The sequence below is a fragment of the Pseudopodoces humilis genome, chromosome 17 (genome assembly GCF_049639895.1).
Source record: "Pseudopodoces humilis isolate 2021_Gansu_Grassland_sample_001 chromosome 17, ASM4963989v1, whole genome shotgun sequence".
Classification (NCBI taxonomy): Eukaryota; Metazoa; Chordata; class Aves; order Passeriformes; family Paridae; genus Pseudopodoces; species Pseudopodoces humilis.
Window position 1 is genome coordinate 5,509,791 of NC_142216.1, and position 12,378 is coordinate 5,522,168.

At 51.1% G+C, this 12,378-nt stretch overlaps 1 long non-coding RNA gene across 5 annotated transcripts; it reads left to right on the forward strand.

Annotated features, from left to right (window-relative positions):
• Positions 1-1,913: 1,913 nt before the first annotated feature.
• Positions 1,914-5,815, forward strand: LOC106628221 (uncharacterized). Of its 5 annotated transcripts, none has more exons than XR_001331500.2 (5): positions 1,914-2,634; positions 4,749-4,809; positions 4,904-5,028; positions 5,465-5,521; positions 5,686-5,815. It is a non-coding gene; the product is annotated as an uncharacterized LOC106628221 (long non-coding RNA). The 5 variants fall into 5 exon arrangements; XR_001331501.2 differs by having other exon boundaries at positions 1,916-2,634; positions 4,731-4,809; XR_015774031.1 differs by lacking the exon at positions 1,914-2,634 and adding an exon at positions 2,833-2,880 and having other exon boundaries at positions 4,731-4,809.
• Positions 5,816-12,378: the final 6,563 nt, after the last annotated feature.

Here is a 12,378-nt window from a genome sequence, read left to right on the forward strand (position 1 = left end):
GAGTAGTTTAATAATTAAAGGAAATGAGGTGATTCTTTTTTAAACATGCAGACAGTAATTCCTTCAGTCATGTGCCCACCTGGAAATTGTTACAGCAGCCAATAATCAAATATGCACCAGCTTCATTTGTGTGCCAGTGCAAGGACTGCAACAGATAGACAACAAAAACAGTTCCACGGTTTGCTGAAATCTTTCCACTGAAAGGATTCATCAGAATTCAGCATCCAACTGTCTGGAGGTCTTCCTGCTTGGCCTTGCCTTCTATGTGAACCTAATGAGAGCTGACAGTAATTTGAACACTTCTGGTAGTGTTTGGGGAGGTGAGAGGTGGCTGAGAATAGATAAGAGTCAGCTGAGACGCTGGCAGTGACTTGGAGGGGGGAAAAAAGCGCCTTCCACAATTGTTTTCTTTCCCTGGGAGTGATTCTGTTAGTTGCAGCTGTAAAAGCTGCTTCCTGGCAGCCGCTGTGGAAAGGTTTAAAACATAAAAAAGGCTTGGGCTTCCCAGTGGGCTTAGGGATGTGCTTCCAGGCCTTGCCAACCACCTTCCCAGGGACTAATTCTCCATTATTAGAACACGCATGGTCAGTAGCAGCAGAACCTCTGGCAGGATGAGCAGTTGTTCTTGTTTGGAAGGAGCAGCAGCTATGCTGCCACTGGCACCCTGACTAAAGGGACACCTGTGCCAGGTCACCCACAGCACAAATTAAAGGGCCTGACTCAGAGGCAGGAGCAGGGGAGCTTGTGGCAGGAGGAGGAGGGCTCTGGCATTTCCTTCCCAGGTGTGCACATTGAATCCGAAATAAAGAGTGGTCTATGATGATGTGACCTAAGCAGAGACGGATGTTCTGTAGTCAAAGGCTCCTTGGCATAGAAACAGAGGACAAAAGTGGCCTGTACTGTGCTAATCCATGTTTTCTGGGAGTCTGGGATGACAGCAGCTCGAGATTACCATGCACTGGTGCTTTGGGTGCTGGCTGGCAGGTTGCTTTCCCTCCTTCAAGGACAGTTTTGTGCCTGCTGCAGGGTGAGACCAGAGCCTGTGCAGTCTGTGGGCTGGGACCTAGAAGTGTCCCTGGCTGCCACTCTGCTGTCCTGCTGCAGGAAGATGCTGCTGGCTGCAGCCTGGCCTGCTGGTCAGGATGGTCCTGGTTCCGTGGGTGACGCTTTGTGTCCCTGTGTCCAGGGAGCAATGGGAGAGCTGTCCCCTGGGCTGTTCTCACTGGAGGGTGCTGGAGGCTTCAGAGGGCTGAGAGCTCAGCTGGGGCTGGCAGGGAGTGAGCAATGCAGTCACCAGTTAAAAATAAGTTTGAGTTTGGTATTTGTGGGGGAGGATCCTCCTAAGGTGGCAGGAGCTGCTCAGAGGCGTGGCTTGGATGCCTGTGCTGGTCCCAGCACCAAATTAATCTGTTTTCAGATCACATTTCCACCAAATTCCCTGGCTGCACCGACCTGGCAGCTGTCTCATGCTGGCACAAGATGGGATTGCTGCCAGTGTTTATTCCAAGTTCTGGCAGCAGGAGTTCCCTCAGTGTGTATTTGTGTGTGAGCTGAAGCATCTCTGTAAGTGCACCAGAGCTATTGATTGTAAACTGGGCAGCAGCAGAGACTCTGCCACTGGCTTGGCTGAGCTGCTCCAGGGTTTGTCCGCCCTGGACGTTAAAACCCATCCCTCATTTCTGACCCAAACCTGCCAATAGGACTCTTGCTCTGGGTTTGGGGCCAGTGCAGGCTGTGGTGGAGGAGGTCTGGGACAGAATTAGACAGGTTTTGGGACAAGGGACTCCTGTAGAGCTGCTTGCTCCCTGTGTGGGTACCCAGAGTTAGACTCACTCTGTCAGAGGGGGCTCCACACACCCTGCAATTACTGTAAATGAAAGTCAAATGATTGTGGGAGCAACTTTGTTGTAGAGTCGAAGGTGTTAAATGGGACAAATCTTACGGGAGAGCTAATTCCTTCTATTAGGTGGGGAAAACAAATTAGCTGGGTACACAAGCCCTTTCTGACATTATTGTTACTGTAATTATCCTGTAGAGGTGCTGTTAGAAATGAGGGCATTGCATGAGAGGGGAGGAGCATTATGCAAGTGTTTAGATGTGCTCTCTGCACATCTTAGTAACTCTGCACAGTTTAGGTAACTGCTCTCTGCTGACTTAATGATATGTTGGAGTGAAAGCCAGCAGCAAGGACAAGCATGGGAGGGAGCTGGGGCTGCTGAGCTCTGCCTGGTCCGGCCTTGCCTGGACCTCCTGGAGCTGCCTGACACCTGCCACCCCAGCAGCCCCTTTTCTGTACTTCCAGCAGGGTCCTGACCATAGCACATTCCCAGACTGAGTCCCCAGTGCTCTCCCTGGTCCCAGGCCTGGTCCCCATGGATGTCTTCAGCCTCCAGAGCTGCCCTGACTTGCTTGCAAAAGGTCTTTCTGCTCCTGCCCGTGCTGGAGGCAATGCCTCGTGTGGGTACCAGAGGGACTGGTCACGTTTCCGGTGTCATGTGCTGTCCATGACGGATGGCAGAGCCAGTTTTTCTGCTCCAAAAGTGGGACTGGGGAGGAGACCACAACACTCAAATACTCAGAGCTCTGGTTGCTGCCAGCCAGGCATTGAGGAGATCACTCCTTTTTCAGCTCCAGGTAAGGCCCTTCCCTTTTTCTCTTATGCCATCCAGGGAATTTACAGACTCACCTGTGTATTTTCCAGGCTGGAGAAGCAGAGTAGGACAGCAGGGTGAATGAGAGTGCAGCAGGAGCATCCCTGGGACGGCTCATGCTCCATGTTGTCTTGGGGATGGCAGTGGGGGCCTGAGCTTTGTGGGAAGGACTTCAGAATCCTGGCTGAGATGGGAGTGGGCTCACTGAGAGCCTGTTTTACCTGGGCTGGTAAGGCCATTCAGGCTTCATCTAGAAGGGTATGAAGACACAGGTTTGCTGCCTTAGCCAGAGGTCTTCACTTCATGCCCAGTTGGGCTATGGACGATTGCAGCAGGTCCGTGGGGACCATCAGCTGGTTGCTGGGTTTTGCTGGTTTGCCTGCCTGAGCTTTAGGAAACCAGCTCATCTGGGGCAGGCAAACCTGCCTGTGCTAAATGTGAGGCAGCCAAGGCTCCAGAGGAACAGGCAAAACTAGATCTGCTGGTCTGGGACGGGATAGGGAAAAGCTGATTATTGGCAGCCATCAGGAGCCAGTGCCCACAGCAGGGGCTGCACAGGGTGCTGGGTGGCACCACCCAGACAGGAGCTTGTCAGAGCCCACCCCATCTCTTGGAAATCAGCAGGACTGGTCCCCAGGGACAGGGGTAGCAGTGCAGGGGGGATTAAAGGGGTTTAGCCCCCCACAGAGGCATTTCTTGGCATGTGTGGGGGCAGAGCTATCCTTTCCCAGCCCTGGCTGCTGGACTTTGGCCTGGTTGCCCATCTAGTGCAAAGCTTGATGTTCACCTCTGTGCTTTCCCTATCTGTACCTTGGCTTTCCTGAACTGCTCCCCTCCGGCAGTGGAGGCACAAAGCAGGGGCATCCTCATGGATTTGGGCTGGGCACACCGTGGGAGCCGTGGGGCAGCTTTGGTGAGCAGGACCTGGGCTCAGAGCGTCACCAACACCTTCTCCTACCCCCTTCCCAAGGCTGCCTTTTCTTTTGTTAATGTTTGATTACTTTTAATGATTTTAGATTAAAATGTGATTATTTTCAATTAGTAGTTGCACTTCTTAATTACGGAGATGAATTAGATTGCTGTTCATTATTAATTAGATTTTAACTTTGCACTGATTACATCTTCTATCAGTCACTTCCCACACTCCTTTCCTTCCCATCCAAACTCCTTCTCCCTCGATGCCACCCAAACCCCACTGCTTCCTGCTCCCCTGCAGCATCCTGGGGGTTTAAAAACCTGCCTGGAAAATACAAATCAGCATTATCAGCTCAGAGGCTGCAACTGGCTCCTTCAAAAGGCCCAATAATACCAACCAGATGATGTCATTTTGTGGCTAAAAACCATTAAAAGGAAGCATTAATATTCTGCCTCCCTCTATCACTGGCTGGAAGAGAAACTATTTCCTAATTACCTGCTGTGGCAGGGGAGGATCTGCTCTTCCCAGTGAGCAGAAGGGACCCGATCCCCTCACTCCTGCTGCCTTGTTTGTGTATGAGAGGGAGGGTTTGACCTGCCTAGGCCATTTCTTAGGATTTGTTTGAGCTTCCTATTTTTAAAGCAAGCTGTTTCCTTTCCTTTCTTTTCATCTGTCACCTTTCAGGCACCTAATCAATGCTTGGGAGTTTTCTTACCCTTGCTCTTGGCTTCTTCTCTGCTTTCTGCTGTCTCCATCTCCCTCTCTGCCATCACCCTGTCCCTCAGGGAAGGTTTCTTTTCTGCTGGGGATTCCTAGGAGCCCCCACACCTGCTCTTTATTGTTTCTTCCTCATTTAATCTGAAATACTTCTGTAATTTGCATCTGCTCATGGTGGGGGGTTAAGATATCTCCCTGCACATTTGCCCTGAGATTTCTCTGCCTCCATCACTCTCTACTTGCTGCTTTCCTGGGCAGAGGGGGCTGCCTGGGTGGGCACAAGGTCTGGTCCTTTTGGTTTTTGTGCAGCCCACAGGTTGTTTGATCTCCTTCCCTGCTGTTTTTGGATGGTAGAAATTACACAGGGCCTCTGTGAAAACAGAACATTCCAGGGAAGTGTTTTTATCCCTGAAATACCTTCCTGCACTCTCTGTTTGCTCCTTCAGGTCCTCTCTGTTCCATAGGTGTGACTGTCTCGTGCCCCAGAGCTCTTTGGCTTTGGTGAAATGTCGACAATCCTGAAATGTGAGTGTTTGCTGTGGGCCCAGGGTACCTGCAGGGTTTGTGTGTGCTGGATGCTGCACGCTGCCAATGAACCTTCCTCTCTGCCCTGCTGTAGGGTTTGGACGGGAAGATAAGGAGAAAGAGGAGAAGGACAAGAAAGAGGAGAAGGAAGAGAAGGAGAAGACTGAGGGAGAAAAAGAGAAGGAGAAGCAGAAGAGGAGGAAGAAGGGAGAAGATAAGGTAGGGGAATGATGGAGTTTTCTGCAGAACCATTTTCATCTGTCTGTAAAGTCAGACCCGTGGCAAACCCACACCTGTAGGAGATGGTGCTAGGCTGTCCACAGCCTAGAAATCAGTGTCCATGGCTTTTCCACTGAGAGACAACTGTCTCTTTGCTCTCAACATTCCCAGTTAGTTCCCCCTCCTTTTTCCCTCCAAATGAGATGCTGGTGGGGACAGAGATGCTGCCTGCATTGTACACACTGTGAAATCCTTGCTCTTGGCTCTGGAGGGCTCTGTGGTGCCGTGGTCACACGTGGCTCCACAGCAGCACCAGCAGTGCCAGACCTGGCTCTGGGTACCCACAGGACCAGGAGTCTCTCTGACTTGGAGCTCTGGCTCGAACAGCAGAGTGCCAGGCTTCCCAGTGATGCTTGTCCCTCTCTCTTCACCCCAGCAGGGAGATGGGGAAGAGGACAGGAGTGGCGGCAGCTCTGACTGTGACTTGGAGGAGGTAACCTCACCCCCAGCTCTGTGCTGGAGCCTGGCTCCCCCTTGCACCCCAGCCCTGGGGGCTTCGCTCCTACAAACTCCAGTGGGGATGCTACCAAATACCTGGCATGGGACCCTCAGCACTCCCCTCACATGCTGTCCTTTTTCTTTCTGCTCCTGCCCCAGGACCAAGGCATTGCCAAGGATGATGAGAAGGAAGACAAGGATTAGTCTTCCCGTGCTGGAGCAGCAGCACATGCCCTGCACACTCCGAGGAGGTGGAGATGGAAACAGCAGCTTGTGCTGGAGGGCGACCGGGCCACTCTTAGCCAAATAAAGATGTTGTGATCTCCAAAGAGAAATGCTATTTATTCACCCAGGCACACCGCCTACCCAGTGCTGTCTGTCCCTCTGCAGAAGGAAACACTCAAGGAAAGGCAATAATAGGATTTGGGGAGCTGGGAGCTGGGTGAGCAGGTTTTGTACAAGAACGTGATAGAGTCTGGAGAGAAATGCAGCGGCTCTGCCTGCCTGGCTCTGCATAGTCCCTCCAGATCCGGCATCCCAACATCCTCCCTGTGCCCTCCACGCCGTTTGTTGTGGGATGGAGCAGCGTGAGGGGGGACAGACGCCTGGTGCTGTGCTGAGCTGTTAAAACTGATTTCAAATTTATCAGAAACAAACGAAAAGCAGCTTTAGGGGGGAAAAACCCCGACAAACCTCTCTCTTTTTGCAGCACTGACCCCAGCGCAGCGGCCGTGCCTGTTCATCCCCAGCCCCGCCGCAGCCGCCGAGGGCCGGCATCGGGCGCGGCGCCAGGAAAAAAATAAGTGGGAAAAATTAGGAAAAATGAGCTGGCACCGCCATCTACCGGGAATGAGATGTCTGGCACAGGGGGACGGGTTTCATAATCGCTCGGCTGTTTTGTAAGGCTCCTGCAGCGCTACAGGGAACAGGGAGAGAGCACCGGGGACAGGGAGAGAACACCGGGTACAGGGAGAGAACATCGGGAACAGAGAGAACATCGGGAACAGGGAGAGCATCGGGAACAGGGAGAGAGCACCGGGTACAGGGAGAGCACCGGGAACAGAGAGAACACCGGGGACAGGGAGAGAACACCGGGGACAGGGAGAGAGCACCGGGAACAGGGAGAGAACACCGGGAACAGGGAGAGCATCGGGAACAGGGAGAGAACATCGGGAACAGGGAGAGAACACCGGGGACAGGGAGAGAGCACCGGGTACAGGGAGAGAACATCGGGAACAGGGAGAGCACCGGGAACAGGGAGAGAGCACCGGGTACAGGGAGAGCACCGGGAACAGAGAGAACACCGGGGACAGGGAAAACACCGGGAGCAGGGAGCGCTCCGGGGGCCCTGGATGCTGGCAGGATCCAGCCGGCAGCAGAAGGGACCTCGGAGGGGGACAGGGGACCAGCACCCTGACCCACTGCTGCTGCCAGCAGGCAGAATTAGGCCAAGCCCAGAAGTCTCATCATCAATAAAAAGTTCAATGCAAACCTGAGTATAAGCTCTCCCTGCTGTGTTGCTGCCCTGTTTTGTTCTCCTTAAGAAGTCTATTTTTATGAGTATTTTCTTGAGTAATGCAGATTTCAGGCAAACTCGAGATTAAAAGTCAACACCGCGGAGGATTTTACTTGAAACCACAGAATGTGGCTTTGGATGTTCTTTCCATGGAACTAATGCAGCCAGCTCTTGTATAAGCACAACAAACAGCAGGAAAGATGCTGAGGAATGTTGTCTTAATTATCCAGCACAAAGATTAAAGGGAAAACATGAAGATGGGAAAAACAAACAACCCCAAAGCTAAACTGGTTTTCAATAAGCTGGTTTGGCTTCAGCAGGGAAAGATTGATTTTAACTGCCTTATTGCTTCCTGAACCCTTGGGTGCATTAATGTAAAATAATCTTGTGGGGGGTTATTTTATATATTTTACTTTTCCCTCTGTGCAAGTACACAGGACTCTTGCACAAGACACAAACTACTTCCAAATAGTAGATGGAGTTGCAGAATTTTATAATCCCCTCAGGCCACACTACTACAGGATGGGAATATCTTGGAATAAATTCTGTGTTTGGACATGAAAAGGAGAGCTTTTGCTTTTCAAGATAAAGGTTGGAAAACTTTCAAGCATGGTGTGCCAGACTCTGATGTCAAGCCTGCCTGTTGATGCTGTTACATCTCAGTGGAGTGGGATTCTGCTTTTCAGCTGATGGGTATTTCATCTAAAAGCCCTGAAATTGTCCTCTGTGCCTTGTGCACCAGCTCCCCAAATGTGTGGAGCCTGCAAATGTCTGTGTGCAGCTGATCCCACAGCCATGTCCTCACACTGCCCTGGTCTCAGCATCTCCACGTGCTCAGGGCCAGCGTTGGGCACTCTCTGCCGTGCTGGGGGATGGAGAGTGCCAAGCAGGAGAAGCCTTCCTGTCTGCTGCTTGTCTTTTACAGCCCCTGCTTCAGACCACTGCACCAAGCTCTGTGCAAATACAGCATGTGCAGCCTGATCCCCGTGGCACAGGAGTAAAGAGGCAAACACACCCAGGGGCTGGCTGTGTGAACATCCACCCGTCTCCTCCGGCAGCCGAGCTTCTCCATCCCACCTTGCCCTGCACGCAGCTCTCACCTCTCTGCACCCTTGTCCTGCCTTCATAGAACTGGCCAAGTTTGCCCAAAAAGTTGAGGAGGTGAAAACCATTACAAGTTCTCTAATTCCTAATTCCTCATTGTATCTCAGCCCTGGCTTGGAGCCGGGTGATGAGAATGGGCGTAGAGCACTAACATTCGTGCCAGCCGTGGGGATTAGGGCTCTAAAAACACTTAGTGGAGGAGGCAAAATGCAGGTGGAGCATCTGGCTTTTGGGGATGCTGTGGACCTTCAGTCACAGCAGTTCAGTAGCTCTCCTGAGGGACACATCTCCCAGGATGAGCTCGATGTGCTGAGATGGGTGTTTGCTCACAGACGTGACAGCCAGGAGCTGCCCAAGCCCTGCTGGGTCTGAGGTCTGACTTCACCTCCTTTGCTCAAAGCATCTGCAAGGTTCAGCCAGGGGTTCCTCAGAGCTGCTGTCTTCAGCTGGCTGGGAGAGGAGCATGGAGCACAGAGCTGGGCCAAATGCCCATCACACCAAGCTCTGGAGGGGCGGAGTAGGAAAAGAAGAACCAACAAGAGAAACTGTCAGCCGTGGAGTTACTTAAGCAAGTGTTGTTTACACAGATTTATATAATAACTTTGGCTGGTCCTCGGGGAGCAGGAGGGGTTGTGCTGCCCTTGCTCACAGTATCTGGGGGTGCCTGCAGGGATCCTGCACAGCACGTGGCTGTCTGGGGCCTCATAGCAGCAGAAATGCCAAGAGAGTTTAGGTGTGGAGAAAAAATTGTTTCCTATACCATTTCATGCAGAGATGCCACCAAATAAAGGAATTTTTCTATAAATGCCAACAATTTCAGAACAGAAAGGTTGGGCCTTTATTTTGTGACGAGACTTTTCATCTTGCATCTAGGGGCTTTATATAATAAAGTGTCCTACTAGGGAAACAAGGCTCTCTAAGGTAGAGATCAAAAAGAAATCTTTCCTCTGTTCCCAAGTGACCTTCTTCATGGAAAATTTCAAGCTGCTTTTTCATTCCACTAAAAAATGGAAACAGTTAAAAATCCTGACTTTCCCAGAAAAGCTGATTCCTGCAGCCCTGCTTATGATCTGCTAATCTCTGCAGAGTGCTGGGCAGAGGTTTCCTATGAAACCACTCTTCTATTTTTGAGCTGAATAAGAAGAAAAGCAAAACCCAAATGGAACTGGAGTCATATGAGTGAAGGGTGTTTTGGAAGGTGAAATCCCTGCTCCTGATTCCTGCACAGCACTCAGACTTGCTCCTCACTCTGTTGCATCCTTCTACAACTTTCCAAATATCTATAAATTAAGAATATTTGCTATGTTAATTAGCAGCTAAAAGTTTTAGCAGAGCTTTATTCTCGGGATTAATTTTCATAAAAATGATACTAAGGATACATATCTTTCCCAGCACCTTCCTCTGCCCTGCAAACCTCTCTAGGATTCTGCATTTGTTCTTTCAGAAGAGAAGAGCAGGCTCTTTACTCCTCAAACCTTGCTGCAACACCTTCCTAAAACCCACAGTGGAATGGTGCCAGGCTTCTTGAGAAGGAAAACCTTCAATTTGCTCTGGCAGATCCACCAGGACAGGTTTCTGGGTGACAAATGTTCCGAGTACTAACAACTTGACCTCTTTAGAAGCCGTGACGTCTGTGTGTTATGAAAGGAGGAGCTGGCGGCAGGGCGATGACTGGCTTACCCAAACATGATTCACCTGCTGTTCAAAGTGCAGCAGAGGTGGAGGCGAGCCAGCCTGTGGAACAAAAAAGCACAGACAGAAATATTTGTCTGCTCCTCGAGCAGAAAGCTTTGCCTGGACCACCACTGCTGCGAACAGGCCAGGAGCCCACAGGCAGCTATCTATAACTGTGGTAGAGAGACAGGCCTGCTCATCCTGCCTGAAATCCAGCCCAGGGTGTGTTCAGGGCTTCATTCTGTCTGCCTGAGGGGAAGGGAACTGCAGGGAGACCCTTAGCAGCCCTCTGCATTTCTCCCCAAGACATCAAGGTTCTTCATTCTTCATGTGGTCAGACACAGCTTTTGGACGGAATTTGAGCCACTGGCTTTGCAAGAGCTCTTCTGTCCTCACCAAGAAGGACACACAGTGGTGGTGGAGATGCTGGAGCTGAAGGAATAAGGACCACGGCAGAGGATGAGGAAGTCAGACCCTGGATCTGGCCTGACAGCCCGGAGACATCCCTGCACAGCAGGCTCTGCCAACTGCAGCCTCCTCTGGCAAAGAGAAAAGGCAGCGCTGGGTGCCCGCCAGCCCTGCTGGCATCTCTGTCAGGTGGGTGGGAGCTACACAGGAAAAGTGGAAAAAGGAAGAAATGAGGGAGGCAGCACGTACTCGCTTCTTGCTGAGGCAAGGAGCCAAGGCCACTGGAGCTGGTGGGGGAGTGGGGCAGGGCAGCTGGTGAGTCCCCAGTGCAGTGATGGGCCACCACTGTGTCACCACCGGCCACATGGACACACAGCAGCCTGTGAAGGTGGCAACTTCTGTCTGACCGTGCAGTAAAGGCTCTGCTCTCCCCAACCAGGGTGATGTGACCTGCAGGTCTAGCCCGCCGGGATGCAGCTCTCCCTGGACACCAATCTTCTTGGAAGTGGTGGACCTTGCTGCAATGAAAAGTGTCCTCAGGGAGTTGGCTTGTTATGACTTTTCCTCCTTTAATCACTTTGTTATGTTATCCATGAGTTCAGGTGGTGCTGAACAAGCCCTGCTGACTTTGGGCTCGTCCTTGGGATCTCCTATAGATGGAGGATCTTCAGCTTCAACAGAAATACCAATAAAACAACTGCAAGGCATCAAGGCAAGCTTGCAGCACTCTGCACCACAGCCGATGGTCTTGTCACCCATCCTAGGGACAGCTCTGATCTGTTTTTGTGTCCTCTCCACAGGGGGATGTGGTTTGTACATGACTGCCCATGCTGTGGAAAAAGACATCTCCATCTATTTTATGTGGGACTTCCTTTCAAGACTGAGCGATAACGTTCTGCCAACCTCTTTGCCAAGATGTTTGGCTCGAGAGACTAAAATGAGCCAGATACGAATCTCCAGCTGTGATTCTCCAGTTCCCAGGAGTTCAGGCATAAGCTTACTTACATGAACAATGAGATAATGTTACTTTGCAGCTCTCTGTCCCACCAATCCATGTGAAAGTCAACTCATTACTCTAGGAATGATGCTGCCTCAGGCAAAGCCAGTATGACTCAGAAGGAAAAAGTATTAAAGTTTTATTAATTCCCCAACCCTGTTTACATCTGATCCTCTGTACTGAGTGTCAGGACCTCTCTGAGCACTCAAGCAGCAGAGTTTCAGGACTTGGGAACAATACCATGTATTTTATGATTGCTTCCTGCCCACTGTCTGGTCAGCACAGAACAGAACTCGAATCTCAAATCTCAGGGAGCACTGTGGCAATCTGCCTGCCTCTGCCAAGAGAAAACCAGGCCTGCAGCAGCTCCACTAACTGCACACAGAGACCTGACAGCAAAGTTGCAGGTAATAAAAGATGAGCTCAGGACAAAGAGTCTCCCACACCACCTGCTTCCTTTTTGCTCCACTTCCCAGGAAAGGCTTTGAACCACATGTGGAAAATGGGGAAACCCATTGGTTTAAAAACATCCTGAATCTAGAAATACTGTCACGTAAAGAAAGAAAGGAAAAAATTCCAGGAAGCTGATGTAGTTGTTGACAGGCTTGGGTCGGGGGGGGGGGAAGGGAGGATGATGCAAATAACTCCCTGCATGTTATATGCACGTACTGAGGTATAAAAATAATTCCTTGGGCCAACTCTCAAGGCTTGCAGACAGCCAGGATCCAGGTGCAGTGCTGCTGGGACACAAGTGTGGCTGCACAGGTGCTGAGGCTCTTTGCCTGAGCCTGAACACTCTGCCTGGCACTTGGACATGCCACTGTGAGGCCAGTGTGGCCCTTGCTGACAGCAACACTCGCCCTCCTCGGCTGGGATTCTGACACTTTCCTCCTTCTGCGGGTTTAGAAATGGGAGAACTTGTTTCACCTCTGTGCTGCAGGATTTTCAGGTCTGATGGTGCTGGAGGAAGCTGGTGGGTAGAGCAGGGATAGCAGTGTGGAAAAGGGGTCATGACATTCAGGGTGCATGTTCCTGTTTACAAGTGCTTGTGGTGCCTTTGAAGACACCCTAAGGAGCACGCAGGCCTCCTCTCTGAACAAAAAAAGTGACACTGGGGAAGGTGCTGCCACCTCAGAGCCACTCCTTAAACCCT